The 21,846-nt window shown below is 47.8% G+C and overlaps 1 protein-coding gene across 2 annotated transcripts in view; it reads left to right on the forward strand.

Moving 5' to 3' along the window:
- The first annotated feature begins 497 nt into the window (after nucleotides 1-497).
- Nucleotides 498-21,846, forward strand: part of FAM135B (family with sequence similarity 135 member B) — a 294,798-nt gene continuing 273,449 nt past the window's right edge. Inside the window, exon 1 of one of the 2 annotated variants that reach the window (XM_036893581.2) lies at nucleotides 498-856. The gene's annotated coding sequence lies outside the window, so the exon portion shown is untranslated. The remainder of the gene's footprint in view (nucleotides 857-21,846) is intronic. The other variant, XM_036893582.2, reaches the window with a different exon arrangement.

The raw sequence follows: 21,846 nt of genomic DNA on the forward strand, positions 1-21,846 counted from the left end.
CCCACTGTATAAGAGGTACGGATTGCCCAGCCGTCTACGGCGGTGCCCCTAGGCTCCCCTTCAAAGTGTGATTACCCCCCCTCTGCTCCACCCTCGTCGTAGGTGCCCCTTCCCCGGGCTCCGGAAACGACCTTTGCCTTCCCGCCGCCTCCCAGCCCTCCAGTTCGCGGCGGAGACTGAGCATGCTCGTGGCCAGGCCGGCGGCGGGCGGCGGGCGGCGGGCGGCGGGCGGCGGGCGGCGGGCGGGGTTTGGCCCGAGGCAGCCTACCCGCCGAGCGCCCGGCGCTGACTGGCCGCCGAGGGCCGGGGCTGGGAGCGGGCGCCGCGCCTGGCCCGGCCGCAGACGCGCACCTCGGGGCGCTGCGCAGGCTGCGGGAGCCGCGCGTGGCTGGGCGGGGCGCGCTCTCGGGGCGCGAGGGCGCGCGGCGCTGCGCGGTGCTGCCCGCGGCCCGTGGGGCAGGAGCGGCGGCAGGGCGCGGGGGCGCGCGCACCGGGCGAGCCCCTCTCCCCGCGACGGCCTTGCCGCGCGGCCCCGTGCGCTGGGCGGCCCCGAGGCCGCGGCCGGGCGGCTGTTGAGCCGAGAGGGGGCAGCTGCGGAGTTCCGTAACCATAGCAACCGCATCAGCACCACCACGGCGGCGGCGGCGGCGGCGAGGGCAGCATCTTCTCGCTCCTCCTCCAGGCAGCCTCGCCGCGGGGACCGAGAGCCAGCTCGCGGCGCCCGACTCCGCGCTCGGTCCGCCCGCCGCTGCTGCAGGGGTGGGAGGCTGCAGAAGGCGAAAAGCGGCGAGTGAGGGACCCAGGAGCCGTGGCTTGAAGAGGTGAGAGAGGGAAGCCCTCCTGCAGTGGGAGACAGGTAGGTGAGAGCGCCCCGGGGTCGGCAGCTGCAAACTCTCTCCTCTGTGGCAGTGACGTTTCTGGAAGCGTGGTTGCTAGTTGGATGGTTTTCTATTACTTAACAGGGATTCCGCCGCCAATGTATTTTATCTCCTCTGCCTCCCCCCATTTCTGCCCTCTAGTCGTGAGGCACATCTGGGCAGGTGATGAGAGGGCAAGAGGGGATATCTGATGTGATAGGTGGGGGCACACTGGGTTAATGAAGAGGTCCCCGCCAAAGTCCCAGATGGAGGCTGTGGGGGCACATCCTGACCCTTGTGCAAGCAGGTCCTCAGCGCCGGTGAACCGGGGCAGGTTGGGAAGAAGACTGCGTTGGGAAGCGGATGGTGGCGGCGGTTCTCTGTGATCCAGGCTGACCCAGAGACGCGTTCTCCCTGTAGCTTGGCTGGGGACAGGGCTGGCGGGGCGCGGAGGTGGGGTGGCACTGCAGCTCAGCTGCGAGGAGAGGGTCAAGAACACACACCAGCACTTGATCTGTGAAGTCAGCGTCAAACCCAGCAACTGGAGGGGAAATTTAGAAGGGAAGTAGTATTACCATTTTGGGACCCAGGGGTTTCCCTGGAGTTGATCATGTAATTGCCTTTGGCTATTTGGAGTGGGAATAGCTATAAAATTATAAACTGGCAGTCAAGGTTGCCCCTTTCCTTTCTCCTCACCTCATTTCTAGTCATCTCCCCCTGTTGTCAGCCAAACCAGACTACACTGAGGATAATGACACCCTTTGTCCCTTGACCCCCGCCCCCCAGGCTACAGCACTGGCCAGCGATCCCACTTTGAGACAGCTAAAGAATTCTTCTTCTGTTCTCTGTTTGCACTAGGGAGGACTGTTTTCCATGAGGCTCTGAGGTGCCTGGGGTTCAGAGATGTGTGAGAGCCACGAGGCACCTGGGCTGTCCACACAGAGTGATGAGCTGTTAACCAGGTCTGTAGGCCAGAGAGAAGCACAGAGTTTTGGGCATGATTCCAGCCCAGCTCACAGGGCCAGGGCCCCAGAAGACCACAGAGAAGGGAGATAAGGCTAGGTGAAAGATTTGGGGCTAAAGGCATTTGTATATGGGTAAGTGGGTCTCTGGGTGATTTCCAAGATGGGTAGCTATTGACTTTTATAGGGTTCTGTCTTTATATCCTGGCCTCAGGGAACAGTGGTAAGTCCCAGTTAAAAGGCCATATTCTTTAATTGGGCTTTTAGTTTATGCTGTAGTTACGTTGCCTGAGGGGATGTGATTTGACCAGCATTTCATCTGGGAACTGTATCATAATGAGGATGAGATTATTGTATTCCAGGCAGATGGTAAGGTGTAGAGGAAAGAGGACTGGGAGTCAAAGCATGAATTTGAGCTCTGACTTCATGACACACTTGCTGTATGACCTTGAGTTGCTCTACCTTGCTGAGATCCCTTTCTCATCTGTAGAATGGGGACACTAATGATTCTTGTACCTTGCCAGGCTCTGTGACAACTGAGTGGGATAATGGAGAAGATAGGTAGAGAAGGACTTTTCAGAGCCTAATGTGAAAATAAAAGGAATTATTATTAAAAAAAAAGTTCCCTTCCTTAGATCAGCAAATCACTGAAGAGGCAACAGCTATGGAAAGGGAGTAGAAACCTTGGTTGGTGACTCACAGCTGAAATGCTGTAGTCTGGTCCAACATACACTCAGAGAAATATAAAGAGGGCTTTATTGGGGGTTCACATGCTGTCCTTGCTTACAAATGTTGAAGGTCAAGGACTTTGGCACCAAATGCAGTGCTCATCTAGTTTGGGAACACTGAGGTCTGCTCACCACAGAGTTGGACCAAGCACTTTATTGTGTAGACAGGGATTTTGCACATAGTAGGGACTCATTTAAATATTGGTTAGATGGATACATTGGACACATTGTGAGCTCCTTGTGGCAAAATTCACCTGCATCCAACTCTGTTCCCTAATACCAGGAATTTACCAGAGTTTTGTCCAATTTAACTGAATGCTTACAGCTTGATATAATTTCCAAGGGAGCTGTAATTTCTGGAAGGAGCCAGAACTGTCTTATACCGGTTCTGTTGTTTTTACCCCTGCTTTTGATCATTCTGGTATGTCTGATTAGAATGACCATTTCTCACTTCCCTCTTCCCTTCATAACCTGATTCACATGCCCCTTCCTGTGGGAAGCCTTCTTCCCTATGTTCCCTAGCACTTTACAAATGTTCTTTTCCAGCCTGTGCCATGTCTTGATGTCACTGCTTGCACACATGCCTGCTCCCTTCTCTAGATTTCACGCCTGTGGAGGGCAAGAACCTTCCATTATTCTGCCCTGGTGGCTGCCATGGCAAAAGTGAACAAGCCTTCCTTGCGGTGTGACCACCTGCACAGGAAGAGACTTGCACAAAAGCTGTCCCAGCCACCTCCTCCCATCTCAGTATGTGCAGCAAACCTGAAGGATGCTTCCTGAGTTGTTGTGCATTATTTAGGGTCAACCCACTGAAGCAGAGTGAAAGAGAACAAAAACACATATTTTTCCTTAAAATGTTCATTTCTTTTTTCAAGTGGCTACTTTAGAATAACTGTAATCTGGTGTTGAAAGGCCTTCATGTAACATTCGCTGAAAATATCTGATGAAATATTTTAAACTGAAAATGTATTTTTCTCCCTTCAGTTTCTTTCCTTGATTTCATCTTTGGTATGATGGAAAAGCACATAGATTGGACCAAGGAAGCCTAGATGAAAATCCTGGTTCTTAAGGAATCTGGAACCAGGACACTTGATCTCCCTGTGCCTCAGTTTCCTCATTTGTAAAACATTGATAGTACTGATCTCATAGGGTTGCTGCATGCTTGGAGTGAATGAATAGCTGTGCAGATAAGCAGTTCATAAACTGTGCACTTATTTTTATTGATTTTCCTGAATTGTTATGTCCTGGAAAATGAGTAAAATCTCCATGTCTAATTAGACAACATCAACCACGATGGGCTGGAAATCCCGGGTCCTCCACTTTACTAACTATGTGACCTTCAGTAAGTCATTTTGCCCCCTCAGACGTTTGCCTGTGTGCATACTCTCATAATGACAGCTGCCTTTCAAGATGGCTTGGGAAGATATGCTAAGAAAAAGTACCACACTTGGCACTTCATGCATGATATCTGTAGTTTCCAAATGATAGCTGTAATTGCCAACAATAGAAGAAGGTTCCAGAATTTTTTGAAATGCCTAACATGCATTTTCTCTCTGTATCTCACCTATCTTTCTTTGAGAGATAGAGAGGTCGGCAGGCAGATCGATCGATCAGTAGATGATACTACTAAGAAGATGGTAGCAGTAGGGCCCCTTACCAAGGTGTGTCCGCTTCGCGTGAGACACCCCAAGGAAACGGAAAAGCTGAAGATTTAGATTCAGGAACTGAGCCTGCATTCCAACTCCGAAACCAACTCTGTACTTGGGCTCCTCCCCTTCCTGGGCCTCAGTTTCTTCATCTCAAACTGGCCTGGACGCTTTCCAGGGCCCCGTCTAGCTCTGTTTTTCAGTGTTTCCATACTTGAATCTATGTCTCTCCTCGCCAAGGTTACATCTGTGGCCCTCAGGCTGTCCTTTTGGTCAGGAACATCACTTACACTGCACACCCATGTCCCCACCACCCATTTCCCTCCTTCTAGAATTGCCCTCCAGCCTGGAGTCTCCGTGATGATCCTGGGACTGAGGCTCTGTTAAATATAAATAGCCCATGCTATCCTTCCTTGCCGAGGCCCAGTTCTTACCTGACCCCAGGCAAGAGGTTCTCTGTCTGTCCACCTGGAAGGTCTCCTTCACTCAGACACTGTATGGATGGAGCGAGGCGGGTGTATGGATGGAGCACCTTACCTGTGAGAGCTGGAGGAGATTCTGGGACACCTGTAATATTTGCTTAGCCTCCCAGACTCCGGGTGCTCAGCAGTGTCAAGTGTTCCTGTTGAAACATGAATCATTTCTAGGTGGCTGCACACTAATCTCAGGAGTGATTCCTGAAGGGGATGTTAGCATCCCAGAGGAAGTTGGTGCCGCAGGCCAGAGATGCTTCTCATGGCCCCCCACTGCTGGTGCGGACAGAGAGGCACTGTGGTGTGCCCAGTACAGGAAACCTGAGTCATCAGCTTCCCAGGTGCTGCGCGTCATGCCAGACCCTTAGCATCAACTGGGAGCAAGGCAAGGATCTGCCCGTCTAGTCAGGGGATCATCAGGGAAACAGACAGGAGCAAGTCAGACAGTGCAGGGCTCTGTTCCCGCAAGGAGGATGGGCTTCCGACACCTCTCCTGCAGGGGGCTGTCCAGAAGGTTTTATGGCAGGGAGTGAGCCTTAGTTGAGGTCCGAAGGAATTTCCAAGGGGAGACTGAAGAGAAGGCCAATCACAAGGAGGAGGTAACATGCAAAGCTCTGGAAGCAAGAGGTAGCAGAGAAGTGAAAAGAGTGAGCCGGGCTGGAACACAAGGAGGGACGCGGTGTCTCTTAGGCTGGGGAGATAAAGAGCGGCCCCGTGAGTCAGACTAAGGGGCTTGTCCTCTAATCTGAAGGTCATGGGAGCCACGGGGAACCTCGGAGTTGGGCAGAACGCTCCTTAACTGCAGAGCAGAGGTTGGGTTCAAGAAGGTGGATCAACCAAGAAATGTGACAGCCTCTTAGGAGACTTGGCAGGTAAGAGGTGTTTGAATTCAGGCAGTGAGAGTTGGGAAGACTCTTCCTGCCCATTTGATGGACAGGAGATAGAGAAGAAATAGGTAGGAGGTGAGGGGGAGAAGGGTCAGATAGCTATTGCATCCTCTAGCAGAGAAATATCAGTGGAACACTCTTGGGACTTTTGACCATTGGTGCAGGTCAAGAGGGGGGAGGGGTCATGGGTGACAGTTAGGGGTTACTTTCCTCCACAGTAGCCCTGGTTCAAGCCACTCGTCTTGTACCTGGACTGACTCACTGGGCTCTGAACTGATGTCCCTGCTGTCTCTGCTCCCTCAGTCTGTTCTGCACATGGCAGCTGGAGAGATCTTTGTAAAACTAAAGCCGTATGTGACCAGGACATATCCTCTTAGCAAATTTCAAGAGTATAAGACAGTACTGTTACCTGTAGTCACCATGCTATGCATCAGATCTCCAAAACTTCTTCATCCAACACAACTGAAACTTTGTACCCTTTGAGCAACATCTTCTTGTTTGTCCCTCCCCCAAGCCTCTGATAACCACCATTTTACTCTCTGCTACCATAAATTTGCATACATATTTTAGATTCCACGTTTAAGTGAGATCACACAGTATTTGTCTTCCTATGTCTGGCTTATTTCACTGAGCATGATATCCTCCAAGTCCACGCAGATTGTCTCAGTGGAAGGATGTTAAACTGGGAAGTGGAAGATGCAAATCCTAAGTTTGGGTTCAGGTTGCAGTGTAGAGAGTGCGTGGGAGGGAGTAAGAGGAGGAGCCGGGCATTTGGTGGGAGGCTGTCGCAGGAAATCCAGGGTATATGGAGGCACTGGTGGCCCCACCCAAGGTTAAGGTAATAGGGATAAAGAAAGGAGAACAAACTCAAAAAATACTAAGGCAGTTGGATGTTGACAAGTGTTGGATGACTCAACATACAGTATCTAAAGATGGAGAAGCGTCACAGGTGACCCTCAGTTTTCTGACTTGGTCTGATGGATTGGCTTTGTTGCTTTTCGCTGGCCCAGGGAACACAGGGGAAAGGACAGATTATTTGAAGGGGGAATGATGAGTTCTCTTTTGACTAAGTAGATTTTTAGGTCTCTGAGGACATCCACGTACATTTTAGGCAATTAGATTTATTATTCAAGCTCAGAAAAAGAGTTCTTGGCTGCATACCCATAAGGGATCATCCGGGACACGTAGATGCTAATTGAGAGAGCGCGGGAGTATAAGCGATCACGCAAAGGAAGCACGTAGAGTGAGGAAATAAAAATGTTCTTCTAGACTCACAAGATCTATACCACTGCCCAGTCAAAAAATACAACAAAAAGTTCAAGGCGCACACTCTGTAGCTTTGTCTTGCCTGAAGGGATTTTTACTCTGTTTCCACACTGCTGGCCAGGACAAGTTGTCCCCCTATATTTCTGTGACTCAGTCCCTTCTCTCATCCAAATCTTTTCTCTGTAGAGGTCTCTCTGGACCCTGTCCACCCTTGTCAAATAGCCCCTCCTAGTCTCCAGTCTCGAGCTTGCTTGATTTTTCCCTGTAACATCCATCACTATATAAGGACTCAAAATGTATTTGAAGATGTATTAACTTTTTTTTATTGACTCTCTCCTCTGTGAGATGGTTTTGGAGTTCTTTGTCATGTTTGTAGCAACACCAGACACTTAGAACATTTTTTGGTGCTCAGCATGCAGCCAATATTTATTGAAGCACACATAGAAGAATTAATACCAGGAATATTCAAAATGGAATAATTTTTTTTCCAATTTAAAAGCAAATAGTCACAGCCCTGCTTATGTACTGTTTAGAGCTTCTGGTCAGAAGAAGGTAGGCTTCCCAGTTACAGACACACTGAACTGACTTGTCTCTTTTTTTTTCCTGGGACTGTTTCAATTTGAAAACTGAAAGTCTTGCATCCTGCGAACCTCCTCAGTCCCAGACAAACCAGGCTGGTTGGTCACCGTAGTTCCGGCATTAGTTCGCCAAGTGACCCTGGGAAATGACTTGGTCTCAGTGGAGAGTCCTACCTGTTCCGTGTCTTGGGTCCTGAGATGTAGACCTACGTCTCACACCCAGAGAGACAGAGCCTGGAACAGTGCCTGTACAGGTGACTGATTGCGGGGGTGCTCTCAGCTGAAACCTCAGAGGCAGTGAGGGGGGCAGAAATAGACAGGAAGGAAGACAGGTGTAGACACGGAAGCAGCCCTATCATGCAGGGAGCTCGGGGGCGCACGCGGCCCTACGACTTTGTCCACCGTGAGGCAAGGTCATTTCCGTGGATACGACTCTGGGAGACACATCCAGCCAGATATTTCTGGGCAAAGCAGCTCCTTCCAACTGAGGAAAATTCTCCAAACAGAGTGACGGTGGGTTGTTCCCACCGGGTACAGCCGCCGGCTCAGGCACCCGCCAGCCTGGCTGAGGGCATCAGGGTGCGGCACCAAGAGCATCCACGACATTTTAACTGATGATTCCATTGGATCCCCCACGCCTTCCTTTCACACAGATTTCCCCAAAGCTGCTTCTCTGGGGCTCATGACATCCAGCCATACCACCCTCTACCCCTCTTATTTCTAATTCTTGATTCTGTGCCCCGTGGGAGTCACAGAAACACACCATGAAAGGCTCTCCCTAAACTTGGTCGTTTTTGGAATTCAAGGAGCCCTGCTGTGGGTTCCCTTGCCAACCTAGCCACACCTTCTCCTGCTCATCTCTTCAAAGCATCACCAGGGAGGGCAAACTGGAGTGGGGTGCCAGCTACACTGGTGCCTACTGGCCTTTTGCTCTCCGCTCCAATCATGGATCCTTCTGGTTCCTGGATCTTGGTTTTCCTCACCAGCCCGAGGCCCAGCCGTTACCTCGGACACCTCCCGGGTCCAGCTAAATGACCCTGTAACACCTTGGCCTTCACCTGCTCAGCTTGGATGGCTTCTCCTCTGCCCCACTCGGCCATGCACTCACTCATGCATCACCCTGTTATTTAGGCCAAACCATCTATTGAACTCAGCCTCCTGTCCTTGCTTGCTTGTTAAATTTTCCCGTTAGTGTCATGTTTTGATTTCGTGGTGATGTCTGCTCTTTGAATTCCTTAGCCCTCTCCCCGTGGCTTCCTGCCTTACTCAGCACAGGGCCTGTGGTTTACAGTTTCTGCAATATTCTTCCCAGTAACCTCATTGTGATCTCAACTCCTCACTAAGATATTGTGTGTTACTCTAACTATATTCACCTTCATTTTTTTTAAAACTTCAAAACAGTGACAATAGGCAACCCATAAGGAGTTTTTAATGAAAATGCAATGAAAAAACAAAAAATAAATAAACCAAGTTGAACCCATAGTAATACTTGGCACACAGTAGGTGATTAATCAGTGTTTATTCTGATTAAAGACTTATCTGTACACTGCAACATCAGCTGAGAGGTTGGTGAGGTTGGGATTCCACTGTGAAAGCTGAGAAACCTGCCCGAGACTCTTCCTGGGAAGGAACCTCTCTGTGGGGTAGACTTGGGGAAGGCCATCCATTAGGCGGGACCTTGAGAGCCCTAGTGAAGGGACTTTGCAGATGTGCTTGCCTTGGGGGTCTTTGAGGGCATCACATGGTAGCGCCAAGCAGTAAGATGTTCAGAAGCATGACAGTGAGTCATCAAGGAAAAACCGAATTACAGTCTGTAAACTCTGCTGAAATAAGGCAGGGGAGTATAGTTTCTAAAATGAGTTACATCAGGAATTGCTAAAATTAAATGTAACAGTATTTGGCATTGAAGGGATTTGGTATAAGTTATCTGGAAAATTAATTTCTGGGCACACATCCTCATAGCTGGCATGTTACTGCAGGGAAAGAGCGGATGACTGAACTGGTAGTTTTTGTGAAACACTGTTGATTTTAAATCAGAATATAAAAGGCCCTGAAGAATACATTGCCTTTTTTTAGTTTGTTTAAAGAAAATGTTTAGAGATAAGATTATCCTTGGAATCTGGTGACCAAGGTGGAATTCATCAAGCTCGGTATTTTAACATGCTGACTTATGTTGGCCTTAGGGGAGAATAAAATGAATATTAATATAATTGCCCCTGAATAATAGAATGAGATTTCCTTGGTTTTCTTTTTTCCCCCTGCTTTCTAAGAGCATGTGGATCCTGGAGACATGATCATAAATCATCGTTAAGTGACAGGCTGGAACTGAACTGTGCAGCAATGCAGATGAGAGGGAAAAGGAGGCTCTTCCTAAGCACTTACTACATGCTGGTGGCTGTGGCAAGTACTTGCCCTGGTGGCACTTTTAGGTGATCTCCATGCAGGAGCTGTCACTAACCCTCCTGAAGGCTGAGAAGACCCAGGCACAGAGAGGGAAGATAATTTGTTCACAGTCCCAAAGCCAGCAAGAGACAAAGCCTGAATCTGATCCCCAGGTGGTCTGATCCCCTAGCTTATTTCTTCTCTGTCACCCTGTACATGTCCCTTGTGAAAGGCATTTACAATTCAACTATGGATCATAAAAGCAAAACAAAACAAAACAAAAAACAAAAACAGAACTCAAAAACTCTATACAGTCAAGGTATTTAGCTTTTAGCTTCTCGGCTCTGTGGTTTTGGGAAAATGATTGAGCTTCTGTTTGACTTACAGGATGATGGGGATGAGGAGGGGATTGATTTGATGATCCCCCATGTCAGGTCTGCCTCCAAGATCTTTTGATTCTGGAGTATGGATGGAAGAGCACTAATAAGCATGTTTCCTTGGAAAGACACTTTATAGCATTAGGAGCCTGGTTAGGTTAAAAAAGAAAGAAAAATTCAGGGCAATGTATACCCTCTCTAGTTGTATAAATAAGTAGTCAAATTTTAGATGTTTACCTTTCCACTTTATATTATATTGACATCTCAAACCAAAATGAAAGAAAATACATTTCCTGAAATTGCAGATCTGTTCTTCTTTGTTTATGTGGTTTAATTATGTCTCCTGGATATGTTCATTAAAAATTCAGGGTTTAATGTATGTGTCAAAACTTCTGGGATTTTAGTGTAATACATTGTATATATCCAAACTCAAAATCAACCTGTTACTTTAAGACATTATCTCATTTTTAGTTATGACTGAGGCTGGGTTGGCATGCATGCAGCTGGAGGCTTGTCTAAGTCATGGCAGGAATGAAGTGTGCATCAGGCTCGAAGTTTCCTTTGCAGGTAATCTTGCGATCCTGATTATGGCTGCCAGGGAAATGGGGAGTGAGGTGTCCCCAAAGAGGGCACTGGTCAGTCCATTTATAATCTTCGCACAATGTATTATTGCCCCTTGCACATGTGTGTGCATGCGTGTACACACACACACACACACACACACACACACACACACACACACACATAGCACCATGCCGCACCTTCATGTAGGCAACCTCTTCATTGATTCACATTCACCTCAGTTGTTTTCTCTTTTGAAAAGTCTTTCCCACGCCTCTGATGGTTGAATCTGTCATCTCCCTCTGGTCTTCCACAGCAGCTGGGCTTAGTTTGACCACAGCATCAAACTGTGAGAGGCTCTCGAGTGTGAAGGTTACACTTTGCTCAAAGCTTAGCTCTGCTACTGGTTAGCTGTGTGTCCGTGGGCAGATGACTCAACCTTTCTGCATTTCAGTTTCTTCACTTACTAAGTTGGCATTTAAAAAACAGTACCTCCTTCAGGTTTTTGTGAGGATTAAGGAACAGATATAAGTAAAGTGTTTAGAATGGTATCTGGTGCATAGCAAGACTCAATAAGCATTATCTTCTATTCTTGAAGCATTGATTTAAGTCCTTCTGTCTCTTTCTTGGGACAGTAAGGTACTTTTCAGCATTCTACTCATGGTGCTTGAAACAGCCTCATTTGTTAATTGGATCAGAATTCACTGTAGCTCCTAACTGCAAGCACTCCCTTGGCATGGTTTGGCAGGACACTGCAAACTGCAGGAAAATGCAATTTATTGAGTCATTGGATGGATGGATGGATGGATGGATGGATGGATGAATGGATGGATGGATAAGTGGATGAGTGGGTGGATGCGTAGATCAAGTTCCTTAACCTGACCAAGCATAAGTTCTCTCATCAAAAGATGGTAATAATATTATGCCTACCTTTTGGAATGTTTTGAGGATTGAATAAGCCAATACATGAAAAGCGTGTACACAGTGACTGTGCTTAAGCACCATGAAGTGTAAGCCACTATTATTAAGTAGGACCAGGACCAGCTACATAACATGCAGGGCCCAGTGTAAAATGAAAATATGGGGCCTGTTGTTAAAAATTACTATTAACATCAAGATGGTGACAGCAGAGCCTTTAATCAAATGTAGGATTCTTGTACACGGTGTTGGGCCCTGTGTGACTGTATAAGGCCTTGTCCATATACAGCCAGTCCTGGTAGAACCCTTGCTGCCCTGGATTCCAGAGGTTGTCAGGGGTTCAGGGCATTTCTTGAGCAGCCTCCTGAGGACATTTCTAGTCATGCACTTCAGCACACCTCTCCTCTGTGTCTCTCAACCCCACCCTGCTCCCCCCACATACAGACATCCTGAGCACCGGGTCACTCCCCTGCATCTTTGGTAGGTCTCCACCTCCCCAGCCTGTGTCCGTGGCCCCTCTGTTGACGTGCTATTGCCTCTTCCCAGTCTCTCGTCTTCAGCCTGGACACCTGTCTTTGCAGCTTGAGCCTCCCCTCGGATGGGGAATGGACCGCTCGGCCCCTTGTGCCGATCACGTGTCTTGTGCTCATCACTGAACTGATGGATTCCACATCCTCCTCCAAAGTGTGAGCTCCTCCAGGGCGGGGACGTGCCTTGCTCGCCTTGTAACCGGGCCTGGCTCCTCCCATCGTGCTTGCAGAGCTGCCCTTTCCTGAGGCTCAGTTAGGAAGCAGAGGCGCGCTCAGGGTGCACAGAGCAATGTGCTCTTGGACAAGCTGGCTTGCTTCTCAAGCACAGTTTCCCCATTTTTAAAATGAGGGGCAATGAAGAGATAACTCCCAGTATTCTTTCTGCTGGGATTTCATTGAGAAAGGATTTCTCTCTCCTTTGAATTTGTTTCTTCTCTAACCCTCTGGCACTTTTCACCTTATTCCTCTCATATACACCTTATTTATTTCTATTAGTAGGGCATCTGTGTGCATATTTTTTCTTTCCTGCCACACTGTGGGGCATTTGAAGACTGGACCTGTTCCATGGTCCAGCTTTCTCCACGCTGCTTTCATGCTGCAGGCATACACTAAATGTTTGTATCATTTAATTGTTTGACTAGGATTTTATCAGGCATCCTGGGTGACCTGGCCCGCAGAAATGGGGCAACCTCGTTATGGCAAAGTGTAGATGTTTTGGAACCAGTGGATCCAAGTTACTGAGGCTCGAGAGTCCCTCTAAGCCACCAGCACAGACCAAGAGATGCTCACTGAATGCGGCTCCCCTGAACTGATGCTGGTGCTAAGTGTTTGCTTCTCTCCAGCCCTTGCTTGTCCCAGGGAGGCCCCGTGGGAGCTGCAAGTGAAGTGAGCATTTCAACAATGGTAGGTCCAGAGCTGAACTCCCAGAGGCCCTTGGGCACCCAGGTCCAGCTAACAGCTGCATTTGCTTACCCTTGTTTATTGCCATCCCAGCCCAACTGGCCTACTGAGAACCTGCCCAGGAGGTTGCTGCCCCGGGGTCTCCCTGGGCTCAGAAATGGACTGTCTCGAGCAGACACTGAGACTGCCTAATGGGACGGGCTCTGGGGGCTCAGGATCAGGAGTTATTTTCATGAGAAAATTAGGTGCACAGGGATTTGTGCTATTTGATTGTGTGTCATTTTGAGTTGGGACTTCAGAATGCTGTGTAATTTGGAACCAGAACCTGGATTTCCTTCCATTTATACATCTGGAATTTATTACTGAGCATGTGCCTTGGGCCAAGTCTTCTTCATCATCATCATCATCATCCTTATCATCCCTCTAGCTCATGGCTGTCGAACTCGCTGTAGCAGGCATTATGTTAAACACTCAACTCCAGGGATGCTATGCACCCTGTGCTCTGCACCTGCCCCAGTGTGGGGCCTTTGCCACCTACAGTGTAGTATCCCTTGGAGTTGTGTTACATGGTGGCTCTAGGGCTCTCTCTATTTTACAGATTAATAATTTAGAGAAGATAAAGATGACAGCTTTAGTAAGTTAGAGGTGATCCCTTAAAATATTTTGAATACTTGATAAGTCAACATCCCTCCTCTCTAGGTTTCGAGTTAGGGAGGAGGAGGCCAGTGATGAAGTAAATAATTTGAAAGCAATTCATTAATTGTTGTAGGAAAAGCAGCCATGGGGTGATCTCTGAAAGTTCAGGGAGGTAGGAACTATGGAATCAAGGAAGGCTTTATGGAGGAGGTGACACATTCCTCAGTCCTGGCCTGCACCTGTGTCTCCAAGTGAAACTGGTGGGGAAAAGCCATTCTAAGGCCTGAAGACCCTGTGCAGACAGGGACCTGCAGAAAGATGGGGTTTTCAGGGGATTTGTTAATAGACCAGTTGGAATGATTAGGGCTCAGAGAGCATGTGGTGGTGAGGAGGCACAGGAGTGGGAGCAGTAAGGTTTTCAGGCCCCGGGATGGAAAAGGTGTCATGAGAATGGGTAGAGATTTTATCTTTTTGGAGAAGTTATGTATAGTTGTGTGTCAGAACTGGGTTCACCTGTAGGAAAAGAAATCTAGTGACAGGAGCTTGCCCAAATAGAGCTTTATTTTTCTCATGTAACAACAGGTCTGGCTTGTACAGTTGCTTGTGGAGCCATCGAAAACCCAGGCTTTGCAGGCTCCTGCCCTGCCACCTTCAGCACGTGGCTTCCTTTCTCTGTTTCGTGGTTGTGAGGTCTCCTCTCTACCCTCAGGCGTGGCGCCCACACTCCTGAGTATAGGAGGCCGGAAGGGTGAAGTGGGAAAGGCGTGCATCAGCCAATTCTCCCTTTGGATAAGAAAAATAAATGCTTTTTCATTATCCCATCCAGTAGACTTTCACTAACATCTCCTTGGTCTGAACTAGGTTTCATGGCTACTACTGACCAAAAGGGCCTCTGAAGAGGTGCCTATCTGGGCATATGGCTGTGCCAGGAAAACAGTAAGATTCCCTTTAATGAGAATGGATATTGTATAAGAAACTCGCAGCACGGTCATTGTGAGTGACACAGTCAGCTTATGTTTATAAAAATAGCTTCAGCAACTATCAGGGGCAGATCTTACAGCCATGACCATTGGTGGTGAGGGGAGCATTTAGTTAAAAAACAGGTAAATAGACAGAAGGTGATAATATAGAGTAAGGAAGATTAGTGGTGCTGTGGAAACTAAATGAAAGCGCCCCACCCACTGCTGGGCACTGTCTTGGCAGGAATTCCCACAGGTGGTGACTGTGGGGCTGAGTTGAAAGAAGAGTATGGGTAAGTGACAGAGAAGTAAGGACATGAAAGGAGTATTGGAGCAAAGAGATCACGTGATACTTGCTGGCAAAGGGAAAGAATTCATTCTACTGAAGTAGGAGAGAGAGGTGGTAGGGTGTGAGGCTTGAAAGAGAGGCAAGGACCAGCCAGGGGCTCCTCTTTTTTTAATTAATCAATCAATCAATCAATTAATTAATTTGCTATTATCAATGTACAATTACATGAGCAATATTACGGTTACTAGACTCCCCCTACTATCAAGTCCCCCCCACATACCCCATTACAGTCAGGGTCTCTTCTTAGTGTCAGCTAGACATTCAGACTCACAGGACAGACACAATGCATGCTCGGCACCTGCCGCCGCAGGAACCGCAGGTGTTCGTCTTCAGCAGGAGTCTTTGCTGCAGCCTCTCAGCAGACAGCTCAGGTGCAAAGAGGATCGTTCCCCCTTTGGGTGGTACAGGTCCCCCCCACCAGCTTGAGAGCCTCGTGCCTTGCAGGAGCCGTTTGTCTCTTACAAAAACTCCATAGGCATATGTTTGAGCATCGCTGAGGGCGCATGCTCTGCACACTGGTCTCCACACTCAAGTCCAAAGTAAGGTGCCTTACCAAATACCCATAGTTGCCAAGTCCGATGCGGTCTGCTCCACGGGGGCCATCTTACAATAAGCAGTGTCGTTTAGTGGTACTGTTGTCACATACCATCAGATCTATTCCCAGGGAAACAGGCCTAGAAAATTTATCCAGTGGTCAGATTCTTAATGCAGAAGGGGAAAGGCATTTGATGACCCTTTGCCCAGAGCCCTTTAATTTGTGGGCTGTTGAAAAGCATGGAGGAGTGTTTTGGTGGTGGGGAAACTTGATCAGACTTTCTACTTAGGAATTGTTCCTAGGCTCTGTGGTGGGTTGATTAGGTGGGGTCATGAGGTTCCCCATAACCAGATGGGATGGCCCCTCACATGCCCAACATCCCATTATGAACATCCTGTGCCACAGTGGTGTATCTGCTACAAATGATGAACTGACGTGGATACATCACCAGGAAGTCCATGGTCACATCAGGTTCACTCTTGGTGTTGTATATTCTATGGTTTGGACAAATTTATGACAACATATATCTACCATTTTAGTATGCAGAATAGTTTCACTGCCCTAAAAATATTCCATGCTGTGCCTTTTCATTCATCTCTCCCCATAACCTCTGGCAACTACTGATCCTTTTACTGTTTCTATAGTTTTGCCTTTTCTAGAATGTCATGTAGTTGGAATCATACAGTGTGCAGACTTTTTAGGTTGGCTTCTTGCATTTAGTAACAGTACTTAAGTTTCCTTCGTGTCTTTATGTGGCTTGATAGCTCATTTCTTTTTAGCACTGAATAACATTCCATGGTCTGTATGTACCAATTTATGTATCCATTCACCTGCTGAGGGACATCTTGGTTGATTCCAAGTTTTGGCAGTTATGAGGAAAGTGGCTTTAAACATCTGTGTGCAGGTTTTTGTGTGGACATAAGTTTTTAGCTCACTGGGTAGATACCAAGAACACGATTGCTGGACCATATGGTTGAAGTATGTTTAGGTTTGTAAGGTACCACCGAACTGTCTTCCAAAGAGGCTGCACCACCTTTTGCATTCTTTTTATCAGTGAAAGAGAGTTCCTGTTGCTCCACATCCTCACCAGCATTTTGTTTGCCAGGTGAGAAATGGGGGACGCTGAACTAAGGTTGGGTCAGTGGAGGCGGAGGAAGTAAATCTGGAACCATTGTAGATTTAGCACAGATTTGTCACCAAGGCTTTGGGTGCTAGGGGAGCATGCTGAATCTTGCGTGGATGACTCTGGGATTCTGGTTTGGGTGACAGGATGGATGGCACTGCAGCAAAGTGTCTCCTTCTGAGTTATTCACAGAATCTATGCACGGTGGGGGAGGTCTCGGTTGAGGACATAAATTTAGGTGTTGTGGGCATGAAGGCTGTAGTTGCATTCATGAGATTTGATGTGACTCCCCTGTCAGAGCGTTTGGATTCTCTCCTACAGAAAGATCAAAGAGGAGGGCAAAAGAAAGAGTTGTGGATGGTGTGGAAACCAACTTTACAGGGGTCTGGAGGGAAAGGAGTGCCTTCGAGAAGCTGCGTATTGTCGTACATGAGGTCTGGTACCTGCAAGAGCAGGTGCTGAACTCAATTACACAGTTGTTTCTGGCTGCCTGTTTTCTTTAGCAAACAGGAATTATGGCTTTCAAAAGGTATGTGTTTTGTTAATCTGGAAGTGAAAAGAGCAAATGTAACAGTCTGGTAACAACACAGGATGGCACCAGGTCTTGTCCCGAAGTGAGTATGTGAATTATTTTATTCATTTATTGTTCATAGATATTTTTGAGCACTTACAATGGGTGGCTACTACTCAATGTGTTGGGAATAAAGAACAAACAAATCAGGCCAAATCCTCACTCTCACAGATCCTCAGAGCCAGTTCAGAGAGTCAAACAATTAATGAATTTAAAAATAAACATATCAGTGTAATAGGAAGTAATGCAGCCAAATGAATCATGGTAAGGGGAGGCAGAGAAGTACTCTCTCAGGCAGCGTGGTCAGGGCATTCTGTCCAGTGTGAGGACGTCCGAACAGAGGCTTGGACGAAGTGAGGAGGCAGGGTGACTCCGTGGGAAGGACACTCCGCCGGAAGGCGTGGAGGCCAGGGCTGCGTGAGGTGACACTGCCGGTGCCCCACAGGCCCTCAGCTCGCATCGTTAGAGCTGGGATGACAGACGAAATCTCAAAGCTCACACAGGAAGGGGAGCTGTGACTGAGTCCCCAGTGTGTGCTGGCCTCTGTTCTCCCCACTGGGCCTTTGCCCCTCTGCGCCTGTAGCCATGCCAGATCAGTAGTGTTACTACTCTCATTCTTCAGGAGACAAAGCGAGGCTCAGAGAATGAATAATCTCCCAAGGTCACGCAGTTACGTCATGACGCCACTGGGATGTTATTTGGACCCTGTCTGGCTTCAGAGCCCTCGCGTGTTGTTCGGCCAACCGCACCATCCTCCACGGATGGCCAGGGTGGCTCTGCCCGCCGTGGGCACCGCAGGTGGATTCCAACTCTCTGCACTGGAAAGAAGGAGCCAGGGCCGTGCTTTCTGTTGACCGCTGGCTCTGCACAGTGGCTGTACAGCTCTCAGACACAACTGCTGAGTCTATTTAAAGTTTTGCCCAAGACAAGTAGATGAAGCCAAATAAAACACGAAATACTGATTTTTATGTAACGTGCATAACAAATCCATCCCAAGGCACTCTTTGTGTTGTGATCCCCAGGGATGATTTGTGTTTGCGGGAGCTTATTGTTTCTAGTTTTATGCACATTTACACAATGCTTGGACTGAATTAAAACAATAAAATTACAATGGAATAGAAAAGTTGTGCCCTGCCCCTCAACTCAACCCGTGTATGTGTGTGTGTGTGTGTGTGTGTGTGTGTGTCTTTCCAATGTTGGTAGGTAAGAAAAGAATAATCCCCAAATAACTATCAATTGGCTGAGAGCAGTTCTGTTCCTGCATGTTTTCATTGTTGTTTCTTACTGGCACTGGCGACGGCTGATCTCCTGGGTGTGTGCTAGTGAATTACCAGTGCATCATTCCCACTGGCAGCAAATAGCTGCCTTCAGAAGCCAGTCTTTAGGAAATTGCTTCAAAAGACATCAGGCTGAATCTGCTTGGAGAAATGGCTTTGCTCCTTAGAGTGTTGTGCCCATTTCACAAATGGCCATCTCTTAGCAGTCAGAGAGTAATGATTCTAAGAGTCTGGAACTCTCCGAGGTCTATGTTTCCACGTGGAATATGGGTTCTGTGGCATGAAGGAGCAGGACACTGGCTGGAGAAGCAGCAGAGCCTTCGTCCTCGAGGGTTGTGTAAGGTGTACCCAGGATGCTATGCTTCATCTGCAGGCACCATGGAAGCTTAGAAAGATTTTTATGTAAGGGAATGACATAAAGATATATTGGATTTTTTTTTATGGATTGTTCTGTGGAGGGTGTGGCTGCAGGTCAGGTCAGGCTGGACTTAAGGTCAGTACTTTTTATTCTTAACATTGGGTTTCAAATTCTCCCACTGGACCATACTCTCTCTCACCATCAATCCAATCCAATGAGGAAAATGATCACATGACCACAATCTTTTCTGGAACGAAAGGGGAAAACATTATGAGCTGAGAGGAGTTTAATTTATTGCAATTCATTCTTATTTTTTAAAAATGTAATAATTTGTATTGATAGCTATGCTTCTGACTCAACTTCCTGTTATCCACCTACTCCAGCGTGGACTCACAGGAGTGATGACCTCCAGATAAAGTGTGCCCATCACTTCGTCTTCAGGGAAGACACCAGGTGGCATGAGTTAATGTAATCAGCAGAGACAAGCCATAGCACCCATATCCCAGAGCAGCACCCAGGCACACGACTCTGGCTGCACTGTGGGCTTCTGGAGGAAACCACACACACGCAGGCACATGCTGTGACCTTCTCTAGAGTTCCTGGACCTGAGTCCAGTGGGTCTGTGTTGGGAGGAGGTGGTTTTCCCACTACCCAAGCAATTCTTGAACATCAGCACGTGTCTGAGAACTCGACTCGCTTCCAACACTATCTGCTGGGTGACAGCACCAGATCCCCCATGTTAAGGACTCCATCATACGCCAGTGCCCTCCTGCCCCCACTCCAGACACCAGTCCCAAGCCCCAGGCTGTTGCCTGTGTTTCTGACCGACTGGCTACAGTTTGGAGGTTCCCACAACTTTCCTCTTAGCTTCCATTAATTTGCTAGAGCGGCTTACAGAACTCAGGAACACCCTTAAGTTTACAGTGTAATAAAGGACACCATAAAGGGCACAAGCTAACAAGCAGATGAAGAGAGACAGGGCAAGGTCCCAAATCAAGGAGCTTCGGTCCTTGAGTTGCTGGGGGCCTGTTTGGGTGGCTCATGGAAGCATTCTGGTTCCCCAGGTGTGGAAGGTCTTTGACAGAAAAGCAGGATGCACAAAAGTCAGCACAGTTCTCTTCTCATGGGTTTTTGTGAGGCTTCAGTGCATAGTCATAATCGACTAAATCATCGGCCATTGGCTGATCCAACCTCCAGCCCCTGCCCCTGGGGGGGGGGTCCTAGAGTCTCACTGACATAAGGCACCCTTCACTGTATGGCTCCGGCTCATTTCTAGGAGCTGTGGATGAGGATCAAATACACCGGAGGGATATGTTCTGGCCCAGAGCGAGTTGCCGAGCAGTCCGCTAGCGGAGGTTCTTCACTCTGTAGGGGTCTGGAAGGGCGCTCCTTGGAGTGGCCACCTGGAGTCTGTCCTCCTGGGGGCCCCTTCTCTTCACCCTTTCTTCCTCTTTCATTCTTTCCTCAATTTCTTCATACTGTTCCACAACACTTCTCTTTTCCTCATGGTGTATCTTACCTTTGCCTCTTTGCTTACTGCCTAGATGCCATTATGGGCATGACCCACATGCTGGTGCCATGATGCTTCTATGGTAAACCCTGATCTTAGGAGTTCTCATCTCTCCCACCAGCTCCAATCACTTTCCGTAGGTTTCTGACTTAAATCTTGGGGGATCGCTTTCTGCAAACCTGTGTATCCTGCCAGCCTTCTCCAGGAGCACGCCCCAAAACACCCTCGACTTAATGATTCCCTGATTTACTCTTGATTTTCACCCTCCACGCCTTCTCCTTCAGGGAACGATGGCACCTTGCTCTGTCCATCTCCCTCGGGCAGAGCAGAAGTCTCCCTTCCTCTGTAAGCCTTTCTCACTGTCCCATCCACGGGCCGTCTCTACCCTTATCTTCCTCCAGCTTTCTCTTACCCATCATGACCCTGGGGAGGCCACATCATCTCTTGGCTCAGTTGCTGTGAGAGCCTCCTACCTGGTTTCCCCACATACGCCAGCCGCATCTTGCCTCCAATCTGTGGTCCATTTCTGACGTTCTCAGAATGCAGATGTGACCCTGCATTCAGGACCACACCTTTCCCTAGGAATCCTCAAAGGCTTCCGGGTGCCATTAGATAAAGATCAGGTGCTCCAATGTTGTGTTTATGGAGTCTTTCCATCCCTCAGTGCTGCATCCTCTCCTGCTTTCTATTCTTTATTTCCCCAAAGCAGTGGTTTCTGGAGCGAGAGGCACACATTCCAGGGATTGCTTACGAGAATTCATTGCAGCCCAAACAGAAAATTCTGAAAGTTTTATTTATATTGGTTTTATAATTGTAAAGTGAGGAAGAAATTGGGCCTTTTAACATTTCATATTCTGCCTAATATTGGTGCCCTCACCTGTCTAGTTGTCAGGTGGTCACATAAAGCATGGCGGGGGTCCTGAGGGAGGGGCTGCTCCTGCCAGGGCAGGCTGGCCTGGTGTCCTTACTTGTCTTTTCAAATTAGGTTTATTGTGGTAATGTGTCATAGGGCCCAGTATGTACCTTTGTGAGTTACTGGATTTAGTTTTAATTAAACAGCCCTTATAAAATGAACAAGTGACTTGAACATTCCTGCAAGGAAACCACAGACTGAAGACAATGTTGATAACTAAGTATGAATGAAATCAAATAAAAGCTTTTTCCAGCTACATTACAAGTTAAAAAACAAAGTTGATCTAATTAAATGATATAAAAATTAAAAAAAATATTATCAGGAAGACCATTTGAAGCAGAGATTTATACTTACCCACATCTGCAGCGAATTCTGGCCTCTAAATATATGCTGAGACTTGAGATATTACTTAATGTGTAATACAGAATGTACATAGACTATGACATCTATGTGTGTCTGTGTGTGTGTGTATGGTTTTTGTTACCTGCCTGTGATGTGTATTCCAGGACATGTAGAAAACACTATTAAAGCTGTATGTTTTCTCCTGTCT

Source organism: Manis pentadactyla, chromosome 3, assembly GCF_030020395.1.
Source record: "Manis pentadactyla isolate mManPen7 chromosome 3, mManPen7.hap1, whole genome shotgun sequence".
Classification (NCBI taxonomy): domain Eukaryota; kingdom Metazoa; phylum Chordata; class Mammalia; order Pholidota; family Manidae; genus Manis; species Manis pentadactyla.